Raw genomic sequence first — 12,998 nt, forward strand, 5'->3', positions numbered from 1 at the left:
TTGAAATCATATACACTCCCTGCATGTAAAAAAATCTACTCCTCACACCCTTCTTCACCATATCTTTTTACATCTTCCAGGGATGGCCTTTCGTTCATACCATCAATTTTTTTATAATTCCTTCTATTAATCTGGTAAAATCCTTTAACCAACTTGAAGGTCTCTATCATATCTCTTTTTTTTCCTGCTATCCACCAAACTGTGTAATTCACAATCCTGCAACTGCTCTACATAACTAACACTCCGGAGTTCCAATATTGCTTTGGTCATTCGTCTTGGGAGCCTCTATAGTGTTTTGCATAACAGTGAATACTAGGTAACCAAATTTGAGTAGTCTCCATGTATGGTGTGACCATAGCAGCAATTTTAGATAAGGAGTCCTTTATTTCAGATAAGGAGTCTGAAAGGAGAAGGTAATCCATCATTCCTTCTATGGAATCCAGAAGGGAGTTCTCAAGAAGGAGGTTTGCAGAAGCCAGTAAAATCACAACTCCTGAAAAAAAAAAAAGTCTCACCTACAATTTCTCTCTCAAGGTCAAACACAGCCTGTTTGGGAGACTCTGCTCAAGGAAATGCTATACAAAAGAGACTACTGTCCAAAGATTATGCTGAAAGCCTACATGCAGATTTAGTCAGTAGTCTCTTTTGTATAGCATTTCCTTGAGCAGAGTCTCCCAAACAGGCTGTGTTTGACCTTGAGAGAGAGAAATTGTTGGTGAGACTTTTTTTTTTTCAGGAGTTGTGGTTTTACTGGCTTCTTCAAGCCTCCTTCTTGAGAACTCCCTTCTGGATTCCATAGAAGGAATGATGGATTACCTTCTCCTTTCAGACTCCTTATCTGAAATAAAGGTTTTCCTTCTTTTTTGTCTTCCTCTCTTTCATGTTTGCCTCTCATTGTCATGAATCATGTGACCTATTTTTTATTGACAGTGTTTTTTCTGTCAGTCATTTACAGCCATGTGGGAATATACCTTCAAACAGGAAAGTAAACTAGCAATAGTTTCTGCTCCCCTATCCCCTTAAAGTTCTTTGTGACCTTAAATTTTTTAGGCCAGGTTTTTTCAGGACTAGTCTTCTCATGCCATTTATTTAGATTTTTCAGTCTTGTTGTAGTTCTTATACTCCATTTTGAGGTTGACCAACTCCTAAGTGATTATGCTTCAACATTTCAGGTCAGTCTTCATCATGCAAGTATGATGTAATACCAGTATGCTAATCTTGCAAATCTCTCAATCTTTGAAAATCATGCAGATTTGTCTCAGATTCCTTTTCTTTATTGGAATCTTCTGATTTATACAATGGTTGAGATGTAGAACTGAGTCGATCAAGATTTCTAACTTGTGAAGCAAAGTTTCCTTCTGAGGTCATTTCTCATGCACTTCAGAAATGGCTTGTTTCCTCTTTCTTCGGCTTTTCTTGTGTTTTCATCCATTAATAGTTTACCTAAGGTACAGAGTGTACCTTACATATTTTGTTAATTTTTTTAATATGGATCCAATACACAAGAGGTTGAAGGACCTATAAACATATCAGTGTGGGATGCAGATCAAGATTGAGAAAGAAGAAGTTTGACATTTTTCTTGAGGAGTTGCAGTTGTTTGGGAATATTTCACAAAGAACGCTGTTCTAGGTTCAGTATCTTTGCAGTTCCACTGAAAAGAGATGCTCGTCAGCTGTTGCCAAGACCAACAGAAAGTGGAGGAAGGATGGTTACTGGTTTAGTGGAGCAATGATCATGGCAGTAGATAGAGGCTGAAGTGAGTCTGTAAGAGAGGGATAATCTGTGCATCAAATTTGATCTCTTCTGGGTAGCATTGAGAATTTTTAGGGAGTTTTTAAATGCACCTTCCCAAACATGTGAGCAATATTTTAATGATGGGCAGATTTGTAATTTGTATAGTTAATAGATGAGTTGCTGAAAAATAGCATCTTTAACAGAATAGATTGTCTAGTTTTTTTAGATGCTGAGGAAATGATTGTGATGCCAAGTGATATTTATGTCAAGAGAGACTAGAGGTAAATGTTAGTCTAAACACAGAAATTTGATCTGATCTGGCAATTTTTTTTTGTATTACTGGGGGGGGGGGGGTAAGGGTAGAAGCTGAGATCCCTTTTGCATGAGAAAATGCAAGACTGTTTCGCTTGCATTGAAGTTGACCAGACCGTCCTTGCTCTTTAGAAGGATGGTATGGAGACCAACATGTAAGCCACTGGTTGAAGATGAGCTTAAAGCTTGGGATGGCTGAGTATTGCATGGTCAGTAGGCGATCTTGTTAATGGCATTATCAAATGAGTAAGAACAGAGAGTGCTATGAATAGGATTAGTGGCAATTGAGAGTGGATCATTTTTGTATAGTAGAAAGAAGTAGGTGAATTAACAGAGCCTGGGGGTACTCCTGCACTGATGGTGAGGCTCAAAGAGAGGAAGCATCCACTATTACATGCACTGAATTGACCAGAGAAAGAAATTTGGCTTCTCATTTATGGAGGAAGACCAAATGATTTCAATTTGCTTAGCAGTCCATGACATATGTCTGCTGGTGGGTAGTACAGGATAAGAGGTCAGCCATGAATGGCAAATCCACACTGGTGGGCCTTTTATGTAATTCACAATCCTGCAACTGCTCTACATAACTAACACTCCAGAGTCCCAATATTGCTTTGGTCGTTCGTCTTGGGAGCCTCTAGCTCCCAAGACAAAAAAAAGCATTCCTAGATATATACAAATCAAACTATCGCGATTCACAACAAGTCTTAAGTTAAGTGAAACTTTCTACTTATCTGTTGATGCAACAAAAAATTTTCTGATAGTTCTATGATAAATGAGGAAGAGGAAAAGAAGGAAAATGAAGAGTCATCAACAGTTAATATTCCACTGTCACACCATACATGGAGACTATTCATTTTCCTTCTTTTCCTCTTCCTCATTTATCATAGAACTATCAGAAAATTTTTTGTTGCATCAATAGATAAGTAGAAAGTTTCACTTACTTAAGACTTGTTGTGAATCGTGATAGTTTGATTTATATATATCTAGGAATGCTTTTTTTCTTCTTCCCCTCATTTATTTCACACCCTTAAGATTAAAATCATCATGACTCAGATAAACTAGCACATCATCATTAAATAATACTACTTGTTTTCCTAGATATTCAACAAAGACTGAATTCATTAGTGATTGGAATAACAGACCTGAATTCCTTATGCCTTGAGACATTCTACATAATTGACATTTCTGCCATTTGGTAGAAAATGCAAAACATTTGCCATATTCCTTTCTTAGAAGTATCGGAAAATTTCAAACCTTGACCAAATCAGCATCCTGATTTGGTCAAAGTTTTTAAAAATACTGAGCTCTGTCAAAACTCATTAACAATTCCTCAATCTTGCACAAAGGAAAGTCAGTTGGCTTAATAATTTTATTCACTGATCTAAGATGAATCTTAGGATTCCATCTTGCTTTTGAATTAGAAGAAAAGGACGATTCCAGTTTGATATTGATTTCTTACCTTCTTGGTTTATATTTTTACTGAGGAAAATGCATGTGAGATGATTTCCAATTGGTACAATGGCTTTTAACATTTCTTTTAGAATCTAGAAAATAATTGATTCATAACTAAATAAAAAAATGTTTAATTAGCCAAAAATATTGTTATTATTCAGGCCTCCGTGGAGTCAAGAGACTCATCGCAGGAGGTCCTGCCTAGGAAACACAAAATCTATCATACCACTCCTTGAACTCATTGAAAGCTCTTGCTCTCACCACTCTATCGGGCAATGCGTTCTACGGTCCACACCAAACTTCTTCTATCCACCAAACTCTGCAGTGCACATTCCCTCAGCCAATCCTCATAATTAACATTGTATAGCCCTGAAACCATCTTTGTTATTTGCCTCTGCACCCTCTCCACAGTTAATTTATCCCCTTCAAATCCTGGGGACCAAATTTGAGAACAATAGTCCAAGTGTGGTCTGATCAGCGTCTTATACAACAGAATGATAACTCTTATCTTTGCAGGTCAGCATCCTTTTCAGTATTGCAGTAATCCTCTGGGTGACCTTCGCCACATTTGCAGTATACCCCCTGAATTTCAGTTTTCAATTGATCATCACTCCAAGATCTCTTGTCTCCCCTACTTCCTTCACTACACCTCCTCCAATCGAGTATGCAGCCTCCCATTGATGTATCTCAAACTTCAAGACTTTACAGTTGCATTACCGAAACTCCCCCATTTATTTGCCCATCTGTCTAGTTTATTCAAATCCTCTTATAGGGCCACCACATCTGTACTATTACTAATAACCCTTCTCAGCTTCACATCATCTGCAAACAACTCAATATTCCCTTGCAATCCATTGACAATGTCAGTGATACAAATGTTAAGCAATACAGGACCTAGTACTGAGTCCTGTGGAACCCAGCTTGTAACCTTCTGCTTCCTTGATATTGCCCCACCATACACAACTCTCTGATAGCTATCAGACAGCCAATCCTGAATCCAGTTGACTAACCCAACATCTAAACCCATATGCTGCAACTTAAATATCAGCTTATCATGTGACACCCTGTCAGATGCCTTTGCAAAATCCAAAAAAAATGGCAGCGTATCCCTTTCCCTCATCAACTGCTCTTGTAACTTTATTATAAAAGGCTAGCATATTACTAAAAGAAGAGCACCCCTTCACAAATCCATGTTGACTCTCACAGATAACATTACCCTCATCTAACCAATGCTATATATGGTCCTTCACTAATTTCTCCAAGATCTTAACAACTACTGATGACACACAAACTAGCCTATAATTAGACACTTCCAGTCTGCTATCGCCCTTATGCAATTGCACTATCTTACCTTCCTTCCATTCCTTGGGTATGGAAGGAAGGTATGATAGCTACCTTTCACGTAGCTAGACTTTCATTGAAAAGCCAGGTCAAAGGAGCTGTCAGTTCTTTAGCACATTCTCTCAAAACACGTGGTGAAATGCCGTCCAGTCCCACAGCTTTACTGATATCCAGAGTACTAAGTATTTGGAACACACTCTCCTCTTGCGCCTCTAAACCTCAAACCGGCCCTATCCCCTCTAGTATTAAAACCTTCTTCTCTAGGATGAGATACTCCAATACAGTGTTCATTGAACAATTCCACTATGTCCTCTGCATCAGTCACTCTATTCCCATTTTTATCCCACAGTGTCATTCATTCACAATCATTTCTCCTCCTACTAGCCACATAACTAAAAAAATTCCCTAGGATTTTCTTTGGATCTTAGTGCCAGTCTCTTCTCATATACCAGTTTTGTCTTCCTCACCATACTAGTCACTCTCCTGGCCTGAGTCCTATCTTCATGCATCTGCTCTCCACCCCTCCTTATATCTCTTCGATAATCTCTTTTTCACCTGCAGTTCCTGTTTGATATTGTTTGTCATCCACTTTACATCAAATTGTGTCTGCTTCTTCACTCGTGGAATACAGCTTATTATTGCTGCTAACAAATATTCCTTCACCATTTCCCAAGCACTTATGATATCCTGGGCTTTCAATTCTGCCCTCCATGGAACTGCCCCAAGTTGATATCTAAGACTATTATAATCACCCGCCTTATAATTCCACTTATGTTCCCTTTTCTCTAATACTCCTGCATGTCTATTCATCTTCCATGTCAAAACTACATGGTCACTCTCTCCAACTGGGGGGAGAGATGTCATCTCAGTTATTATCAACTTTTCTGATGCTATGACCAAATCCAAAACACTTGAACCTCTTGTTCCCTCTATTACATGTTGTTTAAGACATTTGTCCCTCAAGAATTCTAGAAATTCCATTCTCTTATTGCCACATGCATCTTCCTCTCTCCAATTTATACTGCTGTAGTTAAAATCTCCCATAACAATCATTCTCCTTGCACTTGCCAAGCTCAACTGCCTAAAGATCTCTTGCTCTCCATCCTTTGTACTCCTTTTCTTGTAGCAATACCCCACTAAATATCCTGTCTTGCCCACCTGTACGTCACACCATATGCTTTCAAAAGCATTAGTGTCACTGCCTTCCAAAGCTTCCACTCTTAGAGGACATAAGTCATCACTTAGCATAAGCAGTACTCCACCGTCATGTTTTCCCCTCCTATCCTGCCGAAAAATGCTTACCTTGCTACTTCTATTCCTGTTATTATGTCATCTTCTGTCAACCACTTCTCAGTAATCCCAATAATCTTTGGCCAGGTTGATGCTATCATTGTTACCAGTTCACCTCCTTTATTCTAGACACTCCTGGCATTTGTTGATGATGATAAAATATCATCATCAATTTCCTGATATTCCCCATCAAGGGGTGTTCAGGTTACTATGACAGCACTACATGAGTAAATTTACATTATTATTAATCTCCTATCAACAATTTTCCTCCAAATCAATCTATTGTGAGTCTCCAATATTGTCATATCTAACATTTTGCTTCTGAACGAATCGGTCCTCCTAGACCAGTTATCTTACCTGCCATCTTGCTATCTAATACTTGTTTTGCTAATCTTTCTTCTCTCATTCTGTTTAAGTTGCCATACTACCTTAGATTATAATGTGTCAGCTCTGCTAACACATTACTGAATGATAATAATGTCAAGTTCTTTTCTAATATCTTCATTTTTAATGATTTTTCCTTTGATGCCATTGGTTCACTCCCCTAATTTTTCTCAGAAACCTTATATCTGTGGTCTCTAGTCTTTGATCAAGTGCTTTATTTCTAACCTACCTCTCAGATTTTTAACTTAAAACTGGTTTAAGCACTGTCTTATACTGCTAGTTTGGTGTTTTGGCTAATTTCTCTCTTATTCCATATAAATTTATTCAGTTGGCTACCTGTCATACAAACTTTGCTTATTCTGTTGTCTCTTGCCAAATTTAACCTGCCATCTTCACTAAAAACTGTGCATAAATAGCTGAAGTATTTTACTTGTTCTGTAGGATTGCCATTCAGAATACAGCAGAAGTTTTCTATGTTCTTACCCTTGTTAATAGTTTTAGTCTTTTTATTGTAAAGTTTCGTGCCAAATTTGTTACAGCTGTTATTCAATTTAGTTAGTGAATCCTAGCACTAGATGTGTTTAGGAGTATAACATCATCTGCATAAAGCAAAGAGCTAAGTTTGACATCTCCAATTCTAATATCAGGCTTGATTCGACTTTCTTTCATAACGTGATGCATATAGATGATGCATAACAGTGGAGATACGAGAATGGTCTGAAAAGTTCTCCGCCTAACAATGAAAAAACAAATTTATAATTTCAAAATTATTTTTATTTTTCAACATAATCTCCCTTAAGACTGATACATTTATTCCAGCGATGCTCCAGCATCATTATCCAGTCCCTGTAGTGGTTCTCAGTAAGATCTGCAAAATACCCTCTACAGCTGCAATCACCTCTTGATTCGAAGAAAAATGCTGACCAGCAAGGAAGAGTTTTAGTTTTGGGAAGAGACAGAAGTCAGAGGGAGTCAAAGCTGGGGAATAGGGCAGATGTTCCAACAATTCATGGGGCAGATCCCTTAATTTTCCCATTGCCAAAACACCTTTGTGAGTAGGTGCATTGTTCTGATGAAAGATGATTTTTTCTTCTGCAAACCTGGTCTTTTCTCATGAATTTTTTTCATCTAGTCTGGTTAAAAGATTGGAATAATATTCCCCGGTTATTGTTTTACCCTTTTCAAGAAAATTAATAAACAAAATGCCTTTAGCATCCTAAAACACCAATGCTATGACCTTTGCTGCTGATGGAACCGACTGTCAAATTCTCTCAAAATGCGTGGTGAAATACCATTCAGTCCCACAGCTTTACTGACATCCAGAATACTCAGTATTTGGAACACACTCTCCTCCTGCACCTCTAAACCCCGAACCTGCCTTATCTAGCTAGTAATAAACTTTACTCCTCCAGGATGAAACACTCCAATACAGTGTTCATTGAACAATTCCACTATGTCCTCTGCATCAGTTACTCTATTCCCATTTTATCCAACAATGTTATTCTATTACAGTCATTTCCCCTCCTACTGGCCACATATCTAAAAAAAATTCCCTACGATTTTCAATGGATCTTAGGGCCAGTCTCTTCTCGTATTCCAGTTTCGCCTTCCTTACCATACTAGTCACTCTCCTGGCCTGTGTCTTATGTGCTTCATGCATCTTCTCTTCACCTGTCTCCTTATATCTCTTCCATAGCCTTATATATCTTTTCCACCTGCAGTTCCTGTTTGATATTGTTTGTCATCCACTTTACATCAAATTGCGTCTGCTTCTTCATTCGTGGAATACAGCTTATTATTGTTACTAACAAATATTCCTTCACCATTTCCCAAGCACTTATGATATCCTGGCCTTTCAATTCCGCCCTCCATGGAACTGCCCCAAGTTGATATCTAAGACTATTATAATCACTGCCTTATAATTCCACTTATGTTCCCTTTTCTTTGATACTCCTGCATGTCTATTCATCTTCCATGTCAAAACTACATGGTCACTCTCTCCAACTGGGGGGAGAGATGTCATCTCAGTTATTATCAACTTTTCTGATACTATGACCAAATCCAAAACACTTGAACTTCTTGTTCCCTCTATTATATGTTGCCTAAGACATTTGTCCCTCAAGAATTCTAGAAATTCCATTCCCTTATTGCTACATGCATCTTCCTCTCTCCAATTTATACTGCTGTAGTTAAAATCTCCCATAACAATCATTCTTCTTGCACTTGCGAAGTTCAACTGTCTAAACATCTCCTGGTCCCCATCCTCTGTGCTGCTTGGTCTGTAGCAACACCCCACTAAATATCCTGTCTTGCCCACCTGTACGTCACACCATATGCTTTCAAAAGCATTAGTGTCACTGCCTTCCAAAGCATCTACTCTTAGAGGACATAAGTCATCACTTATCATAAGCAGTACTCCACCACCATGCTTTCCCTTCCTATCCTGCTGAAAGATGCTCTACCCTGCTACTTCTATTCCTGTTATTATATCCTCTTCTGTAAACGATGTCTCAGTGATCCCAATAATCTTTGTCCAGGCTGATGATATCAACGTCACCAATTCCTTTCCTTTATTCCGGATACTCCTTGCATTAGTATAAAGCATTAAAATGGCATTGCTTCTATACCCAGCATCATTCCCTCTAGACTCCACTGGTCTCAGCGATACCTGATGTTGTCCCCCTTCTCCCAAGTACCCATTCCCCAAGAGGCCACCCCTGCTACCATCCACCTTGGGACACACTGACTCGTTCAGAACAGCAATCTCTCCAGATGCCTACATCCTTCCTCATTCAAATGCAAGCGGTCTCTTGCATACAATTCCTCTCTGTCCTCAAATGCCCTCCAAGCATCCACATATTTCAATCCTCTCTTCTGACACATTCTAGCTATTATGTTATTTAATATTACTGCTCTTCACTATCATACCTAGGCAACACACACACTTTCTTTCCTCTCTGTGTCTTCTTTCATACAACCTCAAGCAAGAATCTCATATCTCTCGCTGCCAAATTTACATTGCCGCTCAAGTCATTTGTTCCTATCATCACAATCATCTCATGCACCGTTTCACCCCTCTTAATTGCCATAGCCACAATTTCTATCATTCCAGGCAAACACTCCTCACGCATCCTATCTTGCACGCCACAGATTATTGAGTCCCCATACATTACACCTCTTACCACCCTGTTCCTCGATTGCTCACATGTATCCCTAACTCTCTCTCCTCTAACACTTTCTCTCTGTGCTCCCCTACCTACCTGCCTTCCTGACATCACTCTATCCCTGGTTCCAGTGCCCCTTTGCATTCCTCTCTTTCCCTCTCTTCCACTGTTTCTATTCTCTCCTCTTCTATCTCTCTCTCATTCCCTCTCTTCCACTTATCCTATTCTCTCCTTTTCTATCATTCCCATAACTCTCTCTCATTCCCTCCTCTTCTATCATTCCCATAACTCTCTGTCACTATATAACTGAGTGAGTGAGCGAGCAAGCTCAAGAACTTGGGGAACATCAAAATGTCCCCTTAGCTTTTCTGAGAAAGTGGGACACAGCACTAAAAGTGTTGAATTTGGTGAATGTTATCAGAGGTTCTGTTCATAATTGAAGTTTGCATTAGAGTGATCATGTAGCATTAATATGGAAGATAGCCGAATATGGCATTTATAGTTAGGAAGAGGTTTATGTAGAATCAAACAACATGTAATTATCACAGTGTGATAGGAGTTGAACTCAGCACTGCTTCCAGATACCATGTATTCCCTCAAATCTCATCTGAAAGAAGAGCAGTAGCAAGGTTATTCACTAATGGATACTTCTCGAGGTTACCAGGTTCATTCCAGTATAACAGCTAACACCCAGTTGGAAAAAATTTGAAGTTTTAACTCTTCAAAGGGAAATGGTGGTATTTCTGATGTCTTTCTGAAATATCATTATTGCTTTTTCTCCTTTTCTAACATAAACCTCACCCAAGAAAAGCTGTAAAACTCTTATGTGTTAGTACCATGGATTTGTTAAGGTTTATTTAATCTGGAGACCAACCATGGAATATTTTCAGGCTTTGCTGGCCTGGTTGGCCTATCTGCTCTCCTGCCAATAGGCTACAAATTCAAATCCAACCGTAGGCATGGATGTTTGTCACTGTCTTTAGGTGGGAGATGAATTTCATAACCCAGTGTAAGACCACCATCCTGCTTACTGAAGATTTATTTTATTTTTATTTTCTAACTTTGGACTGAAACAGTGCTACATACTATGATCCCACATGTAGGACCAGAAGAGGCCGAGGCCCCAAGTATCCTGTGCTATCCAACTCCAGACCTGAGAATTCAAGAAGTCATTCTCTGGTAAGTCCTCCATACTGTCAGTGTGTTCTGTAAGTCACAAGAGAATATCTTGAAATCAGCTTGAGAGAATCCAAAGTTTAATAAGTTCATATAACTCTGCTGACACCATTTAAGTTTAAAAGATATAATTACATAGGTAAATTTTGGTGTAATTTGGTGTTCTTCCTAAAGTAGCCATACATCAATAATGACTAAGTCATCTCCTCTCTTTACTACAAGATTAGGCTTCCACAATCCAATGTTAATCTTATAGTGGGGTTCTACTGCTGTTACCCAATCTTTGTTCTTCAACCTATTCTCTATAACCCTCACTATTGCATTGTGTCTTCTGACCTATACTCCATGTGTGCAAAAACAACCTTGAGCAACATGAGCCAAACTTTCTATACTCTGACAGCAGAGCATTGCTTCTCATCCTAATTAAATCTGTATATTCGAAACCAGGCAGGAAGTGAGTTTCATTCTTGATCCATTGATGCTGAGAGAGAATGTGCTTGGATTTATGTAATGTAGCTTTATCTACTGAATGTTGCAGCATTAAAGCCCATCTCCTTTGTTCAGCCAAGGCAGTCGTAATCGGTGTTCTTCCATCAAGCACCTATCCAGAGGTACATCTGCAATCATCCTTAATACATGAAGTCCTAGAAGTAGCTAGACATACTTCTGAAGAAGTGGAACTGTTACTATTCATCTTGAAGAATATAAAAACTACTTTTGCAATATCTGTATGGTAAGTTAGGACTAGCAGATCAAGCTCTGGATACTCTGTGACACAGGATTAAATGGAAGCATATGACTGTGTTGGTGCTGCACAGAAGTTGCAATAGGTCTGAGAGACAAACTTTTAGCATCAGCTATGAAACACTCCTTACCTCATTAAGTATGGCTGGGTTTGCCAGAGATCTGAGAGGCATTCTCTCTCTCTCTCTCTCTGTTTTGTTTACTTCATCCTTTGGAATTGAAATACTTAGTTGCATTTGCCAGGTGAATTTTCAGGCTCATTATGTTCAAAATAATGATTTAACTCTCCAGTTATCATATTGCTTTGCCTTTGATACAAGCTATCACAAAGTATTGACAAGGCTTTACACAATGTATCACTAATGATGTTTGAAACACTTAATTAGTGGAACTTTGAAAAGATTACAACAGTCTATAACTCCATCAGGATTGTATTCTATTAAATGAGTCTTAGCTCCATAAAGCTTCTGTAATAATTATCCCCAGGTAACCTGTGGCCTAGAAGGATCAAGTTTCTGTTTGTCAATACTAACATTTTGGTTATGCAGTTTTTTTAGTTTATTTATGTGTAGCTCCATTGAGTCAAGACTCATCACAGGATACCCGCACTGACCATTGTTCACACAATACCTATCATACTTGGCCTTAAACTTATTCACAGTTGAGGCAGTCACAACTGCCTCTAGTAGTTCATTCTACTCATTTACCACTCTCCAAGAAAATAACCTAGTAGTGTGCACACATACCCTTACTAACCACACTTTTACACAACTTCCAGGAGTGTCATGGCTTAAGAAATTTATTATGTCAATTTTATAGAATCCCTTTAGTAGCTTAAGTTTCTATCATGTCCTCTCATCTGCTAGTCAGCTGAACTCTGCGCACACACACCTTCAGTCTATCCTCGTAATATGCATTCCACAGATCTGTCACCTGCTTGATCACTTGTCTCTGAATCCTCTCCACCACCTCTTGATCTCCAAGAAACATTGGTGACTAAATCTGTGCACAGTTGTCAAGATGTGACTAAATCATTGCCTTATTGACTGAAATGTTTCAAGTGTATATGTGATCTGATATTTAAAAAAAACACTGCCAATTTCTGTTTGTACTGCTTTAATCATTTGTGGTTGCAAAGTTCACATTAAATTTTGTAAAATTTGAGAAGGAGGAATAATATGTAAATGCTTGCACTGTTTGCAGTCATCACCAGGAAGCACTATGCTGAAAACAGATGCAAAAATCAGGCATTTAGAGAATGCAGACTTCATGACAGCACAAGTTAAGCAGTCTGATTGTGCAGCACAAGTAAAGCCAAGTGTTAGTAACATGCAGCTTAACATGTGCTGCAGAATATTTCAGTGTGCCACTTCTTCGTGTACATATGAATTTTAACT

The 12,998-nt window shown here is 38.6% G+C and overlaps 1 protein-coding gene across 1 annotated transcript in view; it reads left to right on the top strand.

Moving 5' to 3' along the window:
• The window catches only part of LOC150106282 (cytoplasmic polyadenylation element-binding protein 2-like), a 417,239-nt gene that overhangs the window by 198,008 nt on the left and 206,233 nt on the right, over nt 1-12,998 (top strand). The window lies entirely within an intron of this gene.

The sequence above is a fragment of the Typopeltis vanoorti genome, chromosome 5, assembly GCF_054136105.1.
Source record: "Typopeltis vanoorti isolate ZY-2024b chromosome 5, IOZ_Tvanoo_1.0, whole genome shotgun sequence".
Classification (NCBI taxonomy): domain Eukaryota; kingdom Metazoa; phylum Arthropoda; class Arachnida; order Uropygi; family Thelyphonidae; genus Typopeltis; species Typopeltis vanoorti.